The sequence below is a fragment of the Zophobas morio genome, unplaced genomic scaffold (assembly GCF_036711695.1).
Source record: "Zophobas morio isolate AGI-343-1 ecotype UQ-CSIRO unplaced genomic scaffold, CSIRO_AGI_Zmor_V1 ptg000007l, whole genome shotgun sequence".
Classification (NCBI taxonomy): domain Eukaryota; kingdom Metazoa; phylum Arthropoda; class Insecta; order Coleoptera; family Tenebrionidae; genus Zophobas; species Zophobas morio.
Window position 1 is genome coordinate 10,630,499 of NW_026972112.1, and position 16,694 is coordinate 10,647,192.

The 16,694-nt window shown below is 33.0% G+C and overlaps 1 protein-coding gene and 1 long non-coding RNA gene across 3 annotated transcripts in view; one reads left to right on the forward strand and one right to left on the reverse strand.

Moving 5' to 3' along the window:
- LOC135124509 (nephrin) overlaps nucleotides 1-16,694 on the forward strand; it is a 336,173-nt gene that overhangs the window by 159,163 nt on the left and 160,316 nt on the right. The window lies entirely within an intron of this gene.
- Nucleotides 12,820-15,235, reverse strand: LOC135124093 (uncharacterized). Its single transcript, XR_010279755.1, has 3 exons — nucleotides 15,065-15,235; nucleotides 12,988-13,137; nucleotides 12,820-12,937 (listed from the first exon to the last, which is right to left on the reverse strand). It is a non-coding gene; the product is annotated as an uncharacterized LOC135124093 (long non-coding RNA).

The following is a 16,694-nucleotide window of genomic DNA, read 5'->3' on the forward strand; positions in this document are numbered from 1 at the left end:
CGGTGAGGGGTTTGTAGCTAATTTAATTTGGTACGCTAGGTGGCGTGATGGATTCGACACCGTTACTTAGCATTCCGGGCGCGTGGACGCCTACATCCAAGGACTTCAGGTGCTTTTATAAAGTGCCTACACGTTTATGGAAGGTAAACGAAACGAGGAGCTGCGCTAATATTAATCCACAACGAGACGCCGCTTTCGACGAAAAGTTGGGGCCGGGACGCGAAAAGTCTGCTGGAATATGGATCCAGTATACTCAGAACAGTGTTTTTGTATCCATCGGTGAAAATATTTAGCAGTTATAAGATAGAAGATAATAATTTCCATTTTTAAGCAATCGGTAACAAGTGGTGAAATTTTTAAGTAATTTTGCAGATCTAAATCTGTTAAACAAAGCGTACCTCAGGGCTCAGTGCTGGACCGACTCCTATTCCTATTATGTATTAATCATCCCTCAACATCTCGCCAGTAAAAACTTCTATTTGCCGATTATACAACTTTTGAATATTTACTAACGACTTAAATGTAGCAGCAGTAATTCAAACAGATGTACAGTAAATGAAGAAAATCAATTGATGTCCCGAAATCCAAAACAAAAACAAAAAAGCAACATTTTTGGCAGCTAAATTATGTAAAATTTGTATTTGTAACAAGCTCTTAAATAAACACTAATGTCTGCCTACTTTTCAATTTTCCAGTTACTTCTATCGTACAATCTGTTAGTTACCTTGTTCACATATTCTCAGCTGCTTAATACATACATATTAAGTCAAATTTAAGCTAAATCCAGCACACTAAGAGATATCCATGAATACGCTTCTAGTCGTTATTTAAATATCTCCTAAAAAATTAGACTAACCAAATCTCAGACTGGATACTGAATACAATACACCATCTAAGTACATCATTTCGAAACATGTAGCTAATTAAAGTTAAAAAAAAAAAAAATTTAAATCTTCTGGAGAAAGCCTATTGTTTGTTAGAAAATTTATTTTGTGAAAAAGATGTTCTTGTAATAATTAATATATTTATTTTGTTCTTGACAGTGTACGCACATACGTGATATCCACACAAACATAAAATTATTATTATTATTAGGAGAAATTTTGTAGCGGTATTCGATGAGAACGTTTCGACTCTTTTCGTCTTTGTTTACTTTCTGTTTTTGGTGTGTACTATGAAGCTGAAGTTTGCTTCGGAATTTAACAACGCGCGGAGACCCGACGAGAATGACAAAGCTTAAAACAAAAGAAACATTTAAAAGGCACAACCTTTTAGGTGTATTTTGGGTTGCGAACCTTCGAGCGCTAATTGATGAAGGGTTGACGTGGGCAGAGGACATTACCGGTGTGAAGGTCATCTGTGTTAAAATATTAATTTTGTGGACAATATTGCCTTTTGGTTCGAAATTTAATATGTAATTTTAAGATTTACTTAAATGTCAAAAACATATATTGAAGTAATAAATAAAAAGTAACGAAAAATCCAGAACAATTGATTTATAAGAATTGAGAGAATAATAAGAAAGTCAGTGTGGTAGTAACGGAATTAACAGTCAACAGAAAGAATCAGCATGTTTTGAACAAGAGGGAACAAATGTGATCAAAGAATGTTAATTATTTAATAATCAAATAATACCCATGTTCAATTGTGACTTATACATAGATGTAAATTTAGAAAAGCCACACAACTAAAATGGTTTACAAAATTTATATTCATTCATAGCAACTCTTACATGTCAGTTTTTGTCAAACTGTTCATGATGTTGAAAATGCCATGATGATATGCACTGCCAAACTATTCTCTGTCCTGCCAAAACCAAAATAATTTTCCTTGAGAAAAACACTTCAATATAGCTTAAAGCTTAAACCGAAAACTCACGTAATAACCCAAGAAACATTTTTGCAATTTTTAGAAATCACAAAATTTGTGAAAAAATGGAGAAGATTTTTTCAAAATCAAATAGGACCTGAGAGTTTGATTTGAATTTCGATATCAAGGAGATACCTACAAACATGATTATGATATATTAGAAGCAGAATTAACAGATACAAAACTACCGAATAGAGATGACCCCGAGATAGAAAGGAAATAATGAGTATTCAATAGAATTGATGTTATCTTTTGTTTGAATCGTACGTTCTCGAGATTTGTGATCTCGCTTTTCAGTTTTTGCTAAACCCTGAGATCTATTTGAAGAATCCCAAAGATACAATCAGGTCAAATCCATTCAGTTCTGTTCTATCGTTCTTTTCTTTTTCCTTACATAACTTACAAGTATTTACGTAAAGGTCCTTTAACTTCTATTTTATGTTATTTAGATTATTTCAGATAATGCCGACTACCGAAGTATAACCACGTGAATACGACGCCATGCATCAGCATTCAGGCGCTTGTTTTGCTTTTTCTTAGCAGATACTAGTCCCGCCCACCCACCCTCTCTTTTCTTAGAGGATGTGTCATTTGCCAAAATCAGTTTTATCTTAGAAGGTACTAGCCCCGCCCACCCGCCCTCTCTTTTCTTAGAGGATATGTCATTTGCCAAAATCAGTTTTACCTTAGAAGGTACTAGCCCCGCCCACCCGCCCTCTCTTTTCTTAGAGGGTATCTTATTTGCCAAAATCAGTCTTATCTTGGCAGCTACTACCTCCGTCCACTCACCTTCTGTTTTCTTAGAGGATATGTCATTACTAAAATCAGTTTTATCTTAGCAAATACTAATGACTAACTTTAACAAAAATTGATCAAAATTTGGGAACATTACGAGCTTGCTTATATGCACAAGGCGGGAATTTTGAATATCTTCTCTAGTGTTTAGTAGGTTATGCTTTAATGGATTTTTCTTTTGTCGGTTTTGTTTTTATTTATAATTTACAAATGTTTTATTAAATGTCTGTTTATTTATTTATTAATGAAAAATAACAGTTGATTTTATTAATAATAATGCAAAACGATTAATGTCTACCGGTTATTATGGTTACCATCGTTACTAAGAAATCAGAAAGTAATCCGGAGGTATTCACGTGGTAGGTACGTGCAGTGTTGCCAATTTTACTTTTATAAAATTGCGTTTTCTTTTCGTAATCTACATCATGAAGAATTTTTGTATTATTTTTTTTGGACTCCCGAAACCCCCGTATATAACGTACTGAAGAGTTAATCCGCCATTTTGCAGACACCCGGTATAGTAAAAGCTAGCGGCATAAATAACACCCCCGTACCTGGACAATGAAAAATATATTTAAAGCAGATAACTAACGTTAAAAATGTCCTCTCAGCACTAATAAGAAGCTTAAGTTCAGGTGTTTATGTTTATACGTCGAAAGAATGTCACGTAGAAGTTAGTTTGATTTGAATGAGTTTGGCTCCTTAAAAGACAAGACTAAAATCATTAATTATTAAGCCACAACTGAACATATTTTATCATTATTAAATAAAGACGTGCATATTTTCACATTCTCGAGAAAATAAAGTGACTCTTTCTTAATTTGATCAATAAAAATACTAGTCGTAGCATAAAAGAAAACAAAACGATCAAGTTGGCACCGAACGTGCGACCGCAGGTCGATGTTCTCCCAAATGACTAATAGCTCCACAAAGAGTTGATAGTTGTGTGAGGCGTGCGGATCGGTGTAAACCACTATATCGTGAGTTTTTCGTTGTGTATGGAAGTTAATAACTTTTTAGGCTGTAACTTGTTATATTTGGCAAAAGATATGAAGTCAGTATTTATTATAGTTATTGCTTAAGAAAGTTAGACTTTATATGTACATTGTATCATATTTGAGGTTATAGTGCATTGACTCCAAGCCCACCGACGTATTAGCATTGTTATCTCGAAAGAAAATTTTTTGCGGCAGCCTGCAAATGCTATACGTGCCACCTTAGTTCTGGGTGGTAAAATGCCGGTGAATTGTAAGTTATGTGATGGGGACACCAATCGGAGGAATGATAAATTGCTATCATGTTTTATATGCAATGGTAGAGTTCATATCAAATGCCTCAAAATAGATAGAGGATGCCGAATTTAAAATATTAAGCAAACATACAAGTTTTAAGTATATTTGTGATGAATGTTCTGTCTGCCAAAAATCTGAAAAGTTTGACACGTTAAAAGAGGCTATCGATACATGTATCTCAAAAATTGAGCAGCAAAATGATACAATTAATTCTCAAGGTATAATTTTAAATGATCTTATAAATAAAGTGTCTACCTATCCTGAAAAAGAAGGTGAATTTTCCTATGCTGCTATCGTAAAGAAAACTTCAGTTATTTTAAGGCCTAAAAACACTGAGCAAAAAGTATCAAACACGAAATCTGATTTGTTAGGTAAAATCAATCCCCTCGATAATGATTTAAACATATCGAGAGTTAAATCCGCGAGAAACGGAGGTGTCATTATCAGCTGTGAAAAAAGTGAGGACACAAAGAAAATCATTGATTTGGTAAATAGTGAACTTCATGAGGATTATAATGCTGAACAATTGCCTAGTCTTTGTCCCAGAGTAAGAGTTTCAGGAATTCCCAAGGAGATTAATTCTGAGATGTTTTCGAGGTGTCTTGTACATCAGAATCAATTATTATTCAATAGTAATCAGAACCATAAAGTAATTAGTTTTAGAGCTATGCGTAATACAAATAATAAATTATATCAGGCTGTTGTTCAAACTGATTTAGACTCCTATAATAAATTGTTGAAAGCGCAAAAAGTGCTGATTGGATATAAATATTGCAAAATTTGGGATGGTATAGATGTGCGTCGGTGTTACAATTGTTGTGGTTTCCATCATTTTGCCGACAAGTGCAAAGAAAAAATGCCCACATGTCCTAGATGTTCTGAAAAACATAAGCTGCAAGACTGTCAATCAGAGATGCTTAATTGTGTTCACTGCAGTCAATTAAAACAAACTAATTCCAATGTAGACTCAAATCACGCAACTTGGGAAATTAACAAATGTGTTGTGTATAAAACCCATGTAGACAACTTCAAAAACATTATTTTAAATTCACAATAGCAATCAACTCGTTGTAGTACTAATAATAATTTACTTTGTGTTAGAAAATGCTCTCTTACGATGTATTATCAGAATGTACGTGGACTTGGTACCAAAACCAGTCAAATCTTGCTAGCATCTCAATCTATCTTTTATGATATATTAGCTTTGTCTGAAACATGGCTTAATGACAGTATAATGAATGGTGAACTTTTTGATCTATCTAATTTCAGTGTCTTTCGAAGTGATCGTTCAACTGGGAAAAGAGGTGGTGGTGTGTTACTAGCACTAAGATCTAAAATATTAACGGGCATAAAAATTGAACTAGATTTAATTACTGATAATCTCGGTGATATTCCTCATGTTGATTTACTTCTTGTTAAGGTATTTTTTGAACATCGAATTATATATATACTCACTGTGTATATACCACCGAACAGTACCTGTGATAATTTTGCTGTGTTCTCTGATATACTCATGTCATTGAATTGCATATATGGGTCTGATCTTATAGTTATTGGTGACTTTAATATCTCGGAATTTCTTAATTGTGAAGAATGTAATACACACTCCGTAAAGTTTGATATTATTAATAACTTGATTAACTATTTTGAATTAAAACAATTTAATCGTATTGCAAATTCAATGGGTAGACTTCTCGACTTGGTGTTTAGTAATAAATTTCCTACAGTTTGCAAAGCTAGTGAAATAATCTTACCGGAGGACAAACATCACCCTGCATTAGAAATTGGAATTAGTTTTGAAACATCAAAAACTATAAAATCCTGCGCCACAAACCTAAATGAGTTTAACTTTAAAAAGGCCAATTTTGTGGGTCTTTATGCTGCTTTATTAAAGGTAGATTGGAACTTTTTAAATACGGTTTTGGACAGCAATGACATGGTCAATGTCTTCTACGACCAACTAATGATAATCTTTGCACAACATATTCCCTATAAAAATAACTCTATGGGAGCTTTTCCTGAATGGTACAATAAAAACATCATTTTGCGTCTTAAACAAAAGTATAAATTGTGGAAAAGGTATAAAGCCACTGGTGACGAAGAATACGGTAATAAATTTAAACAACTACGGTCTGAATTGAAAAGGGAGATACGTGATGCCTATTCCAATTACCTACAAGTAATTAAGGATAATATAAAAACGAATCCAAAAAAGCTGTTTTCATATATGAACAAAATCTCCCGGTCTGGTGGTTTACCAAGTGTTATGAGTTATGGGTCCTCTAGTTTAGATAGCCCTCAGAAGATAGCTAACGGTTTTGCGAAGTATTTCTCGAGTTCTTTCTCTGATCCCCTTTGTAGTGACTACCCTGATATGAATCTTGACTCATTGAATGTGTTATCGTTATCCAGTATTACGCAGGCTGAAGTATTACAGGCTCTAAATAACATAAAACCTACCATGGTAGCTGGCCCAGACTTAATTCCTGCTTTTCTAATATCTGACTGTAAGCACATTTTTCTAGGACCATTAACATCAATTTTCAATAAAATAATTAGTTCTGCGGTTTTTCCTGACAGCTGGAAGACGTCACGTGTTTGTCCCATCTTTAAGAAAGGGAATAAATCTGAAGTTGAAAACTACAGACCGATTGCTATCATTAACAATTTCTGTAAGGTCTTTGAGTTAATACTCCATAAGAGAATATATAATCACATAGCTAGTATGATATCCATCCACCAACACGGATTTATGGCTGGTAGGTCCACTGTTACAAATTTAGTTTCATTGACACAACATCTTTGTGAGAATATTGACAGGTCGGGTCAGGTGGACGTGGTCTACACGGATTTTTCGAAGGCGTTTGACCGAATAGATCACCAAATATTATTATCTAAAATGAAGTCGTATGGATTTTCAAATGGTCTGACGAATCTCTTTAAATCTTACTTAAAGGATAGGTATCAATATGTACAATGTCATGGATATAGATCTCATAATTTTGAACAGTCTTCTGGTGTCCCTCAGGGATCTGTTTTGGGCCCTATGCTTTTTGTATTGTTTGTCAATGATATTGTATGTGATTTGAATGTCAACTACTTATTGTTTGCAGACGACCTTAAATTGTTTTTGAAAATTGATAGCATTGAGGACTGTGTTAGACTGCAAAATAATATCCTAAAAACTAACGAATGGTGTACTCTTAATAATCTACCGCTAAATTTAAAGAAATGCTATTCGATGTCATTTACAAAGAAAAAAAATCCGATAATATTTAACTACACAGTTGAGTGTACTGCGTTAGAGAGACGTAACTCACATAAGGATCTGGGAGTGACCTTTGACTGTGAATTAAACTTTCGTGAACACGTAAATACAATTGTGTCCTCCGCCTTCAAGTGTTTGGGTTTTGTCACAAGAAATGCAAAACATTTCTCTGATGTTAATGTTTTCATCTTATTATACAAGACGTTTGTTCGTCCAAAGTTGGAATACGCGAGTGTCGTGTGGTCACCTAATTATAATATACACATAAGATCAATTGAGAAAGTGCAACGTCGTTTTGCTAAATCTGCATTATTCTTGATGGACGGTGTTTATCCACCTCGAGGTTACCCAGAAGATTTACTTCTTAAACGTATAAACCTCCCATTTCTGTCTTCCAGGCGATCGTATTTTTCTGTAATTTTCTTATTTAAATTAATTCACTACCTAATCGATAGTCCAGAGCTACTAAATAATATAAACTTTGCAGTTCCAGCATTTAATAAAAGGCTTCATAATATTTTCTTTATATCAAAGTTCAAAACGAACATTCTATCTAACTCTCCTATCTATCGAATGATTACAAATTACGAAAATATTGAACACGTTGTAGATATTTTTAGATTAAATTCCTTCAATAGGATTCGTGAACACTTCTTGCTGTGTTAGTTACATTGAATTCTTTCACCAATTTTCTTGTTTGTTTGTTAATATTCATTACTTCTAACCTTGCCCTGTAAATGGAATTTTCTCCGTTGGGCAATTTAATTAAATAATAATAATAATAATAATAATAATAACAAAACGTTATATCCCGTGTTACTAGTAAAATGTTATTATATTTTGCCAATGTGTTTACGAAAATTTGGACGTTTAAGGAAAGTACTCAAAGCGGATTGGTATACCATAAGTATGTTAATTTTCGGTAAGGATGATTAGCCAAATTTTGATTAGCGTTTAAGCATCTACATAATATTCCTACATGCATATAAAATTTGACAAGGATCGGTTCAATAGTTTCAAAGAATACATGTCTAATAAAAATCGGCACAGACGCTAAGCCGACAGACAGGCAGACAGACAGACAGACAGACAGACAGACAGACAGACGGACAGACAGACAGACGGAAACGAGAGATCACTTTTTTCGTGCTCTATGGGTTATAAAACGTCGAGAAAACATGAAAGTGGCAAGTCGCTCAATGGACCGAATTACTATAATTACTTAGCTTACGCTCGGAAAGTAAAAAGAAAGAAGGCTCTTGAAAATACCCCACAATTTGTACAAATGTGCAAAAGTAAGTAAATAGAGCAAAATAATTCAAAAGCGATTTAACAGAGAAAGAAGTAGAGGAGAGTTCGAGTGAAGACACAGAAGAAAATTTCTGAAAGAGCAGACGAATGATTTAGTCCAGTCTATAAATTACTATTGGCAAAAACGGAACTTACAGATTCTGTGTAGCTTTAATAAAAAATACAGAATGCACAAAGAAGAGCAAAATAGTCGCCTAAGAGTAATACAGATTAATAAAATATTTGAAGAAAAAAAAACAAAAAATTAACTAAAATAAAGCAAACAGCTTTATCAGAATCCCAAGAAGCCTGAATTTACATGAACTTAACGTTGATCAAACTAATGCTACTACATGTTCGTGTCATGAACCGAAAAAAAGAATTACCCTTGATATATTGGAAAGACAAATTTCAAGAAAAATAAATTTAGAGAAACAAAAGTAATTGAGCGAGAACGCCTAAGGGGAGGAAATAACGAAATAACCTGGAGATACTTGTATACTAAGAACACCGACGACCAGACGTTTTAATACCGTCTAGTGGCAAAAAACAATCCAGAGGAGAATGACCAAAGACGGTGATCAAATATTTAAAGGGAAATTTAATAATTTACAAGAACTACAGAATGAAATATCACATTGTACGCGTAAATGTAGAAGCATTACGGAACATTTTCAAAAATATAAAGAGACGAGTGACGGTGAACATTTATTTTCAACTTACTTAAAGAATCTGCGATATCATTATAAACGATTTTTTTTTACTTTGTGTCCATAAAATTGTCACTAGTTTTAATTCAATATGCCGCAGTTTATGCAACCAACTAAACATTTAGCAGCAATAAATGGGATTGCTGCAAAAGTTTACATTCGTTTCTAAAATGAGAGGGTGGTATAAAACTCAACGACGCGAGAAATGAGGTATATTTGCGTTATTTACAGAAAACCGATATTGTTGTCAAGATGCAAAGTAATATATTATAAATGTCAAATAAAATACAAACAAAATTTGAACGACACATTTTTCAATTCAACTTTTGTTTTGTAGAAAATCCATCAGCAGAACTAAAAAAATTAATGAACTAGCATTCGAACTTAACCTTAATAGCCATATTTCTATAGCCATCGCTGAAGTTTAGCGCTTTAAAGCTGAGCTAACACGTGTACACTTTTCACGTCATGTCAAATTTTCTCCCTTTCCGCTATGCGCAGCGCGCAACCTTTCGCTCATAGTTCATACTAAACTAGCACCGCAATAAAAATATGCTGAGAGAGTATTTGGCACTTTGCACTTTAATGCATCGTTCCTCCCGATGTTGCTATTTACACAGTTTATGGTAATGGAAGTGAAAACACGAATCCATATTTATTGTAGCATGTCGGTGCTGGCGATGATAGCGCCAACAGTCTAAACTCCATTCTGCTATTGACACTCCCATTTCACTTATCCCGCAAAAATATGAAACACCGAAACTCGCCTACACCTATTCAAAAATTTATCAGCCCGCAAGAAACAAGAAAAACTTCCCGCAAAACTTGCGACTGCGTGCGCCCATTATGAAACAACTTCAGAAAGCTTTCAGGATCCGATCTTTAATCGCGTAACTCGGGTCGATCTTTAAAGCAGATAACCGCGACTACGAAACAAAGCATTTTTTCGACAGATTAATTGACCGGATATGACGGCGTTTAACACGGCCATGATCTTGTACGACAGCGTCGAGTTTTTGCGACAAATCCGCAACGTCGTGTGCGGGAAACCATTATTTAAGGATCAGGCTGCTCGTCGAAAATTGACATCGCCACGAGATTGGTTTTGTCTCACCACAAGTGCTGGAGATGAACAAGCCGAGAATTTATTATCTGGCGGTGGACATCTGCAGCGTTCACTTATGAGCTTCCGATACTGGGAAGCGTTTCCTTTCGCGGAGTTTGGCTCGAGATTGGTCAGTCAAGCAAGAGAAATGGGTTCGTGTCCTCTCGCGCCGAACGCGTAAGTGATTTAATAAAGGGGAGGAGAGGACGCAAACTTCGTTTTTTAAATTTTCTGGACGAATCGATTTTTGGCATCCCACCGACTGCGCCAACTGCAATAATAAAAATAATAGTATTGGGTCATTCAGGCCGAAAATTTACTCAGAATCACGAAACCACTCTTATTTTTAAAATATCTCGAAAAATACAAACTAACCTGCTTCTTTAAAAAAAAATTAAAGACTAGTCTGTTCGAAAAACTGTCAACTATGGTCGTTCAAATATGTAATTCTTGTACTATTTTGTCCAAATGTCAAGATATTTAAAGACGTGGATTATTTCTGTTAAATATATTATTTCATATATAAAGTTTTTTTTAACTTCACCATATTTTTTTTAAATTCTTAAATTGATCTAAACAAAGGTTACTCTTTTCAAGCATTCTTAAGGTCGCACAAACTCATCTCCTCACATAATACAAGTAAACTTGATTTCTATAAAAAGATCAACGTTCTTAAAATCTGTTCGAAAAACTTCATTTATGTTCTTTCAAATCTGTAGTTCTTGTCGTATTTTATTCAAACATCAAGATTAAAAAAACATAATTTATATTAAAATATGGTTCCTTTTTAACCATCAAATACTGGTCTCTGTAAGTGGGTAGTTAAAGACATGCTGTGAAGAGACATAAAAATTACCTACCTTGGAAAAGAACAGCGAAGAAAACACACAAAAAATTAAAGAACCTTACAAAAAAGGGGCAAGGTTTTTTTAAAGAAACAAATGGTCCAAAATCTTTTGGAGAAAGCCTATTGTTTGTTAGAAAATTTCTTTTGTGAAAAATATGTTTTTGTAATAATTAATATATTTATTTTGTTCTTGACAGTATACGCACATACGTGATATCAACACAAAAATAAAATTATTATTATTATTAGGAGAAATTTTGTACCGGTATTCGATGAGAACGTTTCGACTCTTTTCGTCTTTGTTTACTTTCTGTTTTTGGTGTGTACTATGAAGCTGAAGTTTGCTTCGGAATTTAACAACGCGCGGAGACCCCACCAGAATGACAAAGCTTAAAACAAAAGGAACATTTAAAAGGCACAACCTTTTCGGTGTATTTTGAGTTGCGAACCTTCGAGCGCTAATTGACGAAGGGTTGACGTGGGCAGAGGACATTACCGGTGTGAAGGTCATCTGTGTTAAAATATTAATTTTGTGGACACCATTAAGTATTTGAAATATTGCCTTGTGCTTAGAAGTTTAATATGTAATTTTAAGATCTACTTAAATGTCAGAAACATATATTGAAGTATGTAATAAATAAGAAATAACGAAAAATGCTGAAGAATTGATTTTTAAGAATCCAGAGAATAACAAGAAAGTCAGTGTGGTAGTAACGGAATTAACAGTCAACAGAAAGAATCAGCATGTTTTGAACAAGAGGGAACAAATGTGATCAAAGAACATTCGCAGATACATATAAGCACACAAAAAAATTGACTTTAAAAAAAATATTGCAATGAAGCAGCAAAAAAGATAAGAATAGAGATAAAAAGAAAGAAAAAAGAAGACAAAAAATAGACAGGATTGGATTAGATTAGAAACCTGAAAGACAAAAGAATGTTAATTATTTAATAATCAATTAATACCCATGTCCAATTGTGACTTATACATAGACGTAAATTTAGAAAAGCTACACAACTAAAATGGTTTACAAAATTTATATTCATCCCAGTAAACACAGTTACGTCTTAGCGATGTTAATGCCACTTAACTCTGTCTACGATCTTGTTAGCTGTTACATCCCAAACTGCGTACATTTGCTTTCCCTGTGCTATGTAATGTAATCAACAGTGACCCATGCTTGTAACATACTGGTGACATCCACATTGTTTCAGACTAGAGACGTGCTCGCTGGTACATCATCATAACGTTGTGTTAGTATGTCGCTAGATTCTCTATATTTTGATGTATCTGTTACGTTTTATTTTAAACGCCAATATAACGTATTGAATGGACATAGACGTTACGTATATATCGCAACATCGTAAACATATGACTCTCAGTATATTTTATTAACATGATCTATGCGATATGAATAGGCATTTCAGAAAGTCTAGTTACCATTTAGGGATATGGATATGGAGAGTAAAATTTAGAGCTTACAGTAAATTATTATTTTATTCAATGTTTGAAAAAATATAATATGTAATAAGTAATAAAATACAAAAATTAATATAAATTCATAATATAAATAAATAAATATATATATGATTTCCTAATTCGAAAATAATACAATATAATTTACACTTAAAAAAAGACACAGAAACTATAAACTGTCGTTGTTTTTTCTTTCTTCAGGCGTTGACTAGAATGCCTTAGCCACTCTGAGCAGCGTTGTTCTACTTCTTTTTCTATTGCGGAATGGGTCTTCATTGTAATTTCTTCAAAAATAAAAATTGTAATAATTATATTTATTGCAAAAAAAAAATACCTTTCATAATATTCATTGTTTTTGTCCCAGCCATTTCGGAATTTTCCTACCGAACAAACAAGCTACAGCAAATTCGCTGATTTTTTTTTTTAATATACGCCCCACATTGTTCTTTTTCCCATTACCACCTATCTGGGACAATAGCAGTTCCTGAAATAAGAAAAGAAGAAAATATTTTTATGTGTATATATCGAGTGACTCTGAAATAAGTTCGGAAAATAAAACCACAAGATCACGAACTAGAGAAAATTTTAAGTAATTTCTTTTATCTAGTCCTAATTCAGGGGAAAAAAATATATCAAGATCTACACCTCATTCAGTGCCATTTGTTTTCATCTAAGCAACACACAACAAAAATAAAGAAAAAAATTAGTCACAATGGAAACTCAATAAATCATTGCCGCATCATTTACATTTAACAAGATGTTCCGTATTTGTTTCTTGAAACTGGAGCAGCAATTTAATTACTTTGAATCCGTGTGACAATTAAAGGATTTTTTTTCCCAATCTATTTGGAAGTCACCGCGTATGTATAACATACAGGCTGCTTCACTATAAGACTTTTCTGCAACCCACTATGTATGTAACGTGTTAAGCGAAATGTGTCATGTTTACTAGGTTCCTAAAAAGTGTTATAGTATTACAGGCATCTACCTGTATATAATATCCAAGATTATGTTATATGTAAGTACATATAAATATATTTAGTCCAGTCATTTTAGCATAAAAAATTGATCAACCTCGGAATGAGAGACAATAAGCTGAATTTTTGTATACGCCTTAATTTTGGCGTTCTAAAAGTTGTCTCAAAAGTCTCATAAAATCTCGTGTATGCGTCGTAAGTTATTCAAGGTCAAAGGTCAAGAAAAACAGTTTTTTGCAATTATCTCAGTTTCTATTGTTCTCCAATGATGTTAATAATTATTATCATAATTGTAGAGCACAAAATTTGGGACAAATTTTATTTGAAATATTTTTTCATGCGCTCAATCGTTTTTGAGATAGAGGACAGTGAGCGCGCAGCGCTCATCCATACGTACTGTAATGCAATCAACCGTGAATATCTGTGAATACTACCTTGAATTTTGAATTTGTATTATTAATCAATTAATACATTGTATTTAATAACATTTTACATATTTTCAATATATTCATAGAATAATACTTACCTACTTTGTGTAATTAAAAACTCATTTAATGAAATATTTATTGTATATCTCAATTTATTTATATCTTTAAAACGTGTAAGTTTTTAATACTTATTTTTCTATCATGATTATAACTGGAAGGTCTGGAAACAACAATTCAGGGCACCGAAGATGACGATGATGAAACAGAAATTCCCGAACGTCCAGAAGATGACGGTGAAGAAGAAGAAAATTGATACTTTTGTTCTTTAAATTATTAAAAATTTATAGATTTTCACTGCAATCTAATTTCAATCGTAAGAAATGTACAGCTGCTGAATAAAGATAAAATTAAAATATATTAACTCGTTTTACTTCCTTAAAATTTACTTTGAAAAAATTAATATAACTTTCAGATATATAATAATCTAACCTAAGATATACTTACAATAAATATGTCATTTAAAGAGTTTTTAATTACACAAAGTAGGTAAGTATCATTAAATAAATGTATTGAAAATATGCAAAATGTTATTAACTGATAAATAATACAAATTTTTCAAAATTCAAGGTAGTATTCACAGATATTCACGGTTGATTGCATTACAGTATGTATGGATGAAGGCTGCGCGCCCACTGCCCTCTATCTAAAAAACGATTAAGTGTATCAAAAAATGTTTCAAATAAAATTTGTCCCAAAGTTGTGCTCTACAATTATGATAATAGGTGTTAACATCATTAGAGCAATAGAAACCGAGATAATCGCAAAATAATGTTTTTCTTGACCTTTGACCTTGAATAACTTACGACGCAGACACGAGATTTTATGAGACTTTTGAGACAACTTTTAGAACGCTAAAATGAAGGTATATACGAAAATTCAGCTTATTATCTCTCATTCCGAGGTTGATCGCTAATTTGACTGGACTAATTGTATTTTTTTAACTTACAAAGAAGCCTGCTTGTTGTAGTAGGCAGAGATAATCTTCTAATTCCTCAAAATTTGTTTACCTGTGGTCTTGGCGGCATATCTTCTATTACTGTTTTCTTTTTGATTTGTCACATTTGATGACGTTTTCATATTGGAAATTTGTTCACTCGTTTCCTTTAGAATTTCTTTTGTTTCGCACATATTTTTTGTATTTGTTTCAAGTCTAGAGTAAAATTATGTTCATTAGCACCTTGTTCATAAAAAATTGCAGTAACATACCTTTGCAACATGTTGTGGCAAAGCGCCTCACATTCAAAAACAATCACCGTAAGTTCTTCAAAATCAGCGGGAGTATCTTCAGTGATTAATGGTGGTATTTCCAGCTTGTCTGAAAAAACTGTTGTTGTTATTTACGTACAGTTATCAAAAACAACAGAAGAATGTAAAAATTAAAATGATTACTTCATTAGAATTATATTAACTTACCTACTTAGTGTAAATGAATGAATGGCACAATTTTCACAAAACTGCATTAAAAATGAAGTGAGTTACGGATTCACGAGAAAGGTTCGGTGGTTGTGAACCAAATGGCCAAATGGAATTCGACAGCTTCACTGTGAGTGTGAAGTGCAATAACCATAAATACGGAAAAAAGGGATCGTCCGACTCATAGACAAACCAAACCAACAAAGGTCCGACTGCACCCCCCAAACATCCGGTGGATAGTAAATGCAGAAGTTGAGCGTTATTTTTTCATTAGATAAAATAAATTTAATAATATCAAAATTAACCACTCTCTAGTTTTTTTGCTACTCATCATCGCTTTATAAACGTCTTTATAAAATCAAAATTCGACGAATGAACTCTTCAAAACCTTGTCCCGTTTCAGGGACAATGGGCAAAGAATTTTTATGGCTTTGTTTGTGTCGTTGGGTCTTCCCTATATTACCCCAGATGTTTAAGGTGACCAGACGTTCCGATTTGATCGGAACTGTACCGATTTCAATACTCTAATAATTCCGATTTCAAATTTCGTCCAATAAATGTTCCGATTAAAACATTCGTTCCGTGAATGTTCCGATTTCTATAAATCTGATAAGAATAAAGATAAATCCTTGGATAAATCACTAATTTTCATGAATAGTAATTTTATTTTGTGAAAAATTGGGAACAAAACTTGTATCGATACGGTTGTCAGCAGATGTCAGTACTGTTAGTATATTACAACTAAAAATTTTCAAAGCAGTTATATATCAGATTACGATGGAAATGGAAACTAATGTTCCGATTTCGGACTTTTGAAATCTGGTCACCTTACAGATGTTCTATTTATAATTTGCCAAGCAGGTACTTACAAAATAACATTTCAAGTGAACAAGTTTACAGAAATAATTCTTAGAAATTATTACAATGAAAAAAACTTGTCTTTGGTATATTTCTAATAAAGCCGTTGTATTTTTCGCTCTAAATATAATTATTAATTAAGCATTACGAACTCACTGACGAAGGTCACTTTTTAAAGAATACGACGACCCACATCTAATTGACCATATAATCTTTAACAATAAATTTCAAATAATACCATAGTGGTTTTTTTAAATTTTGATAAGGTGTTGTAAAACTATTTCTGTTACTGTTTTCATTCCAGG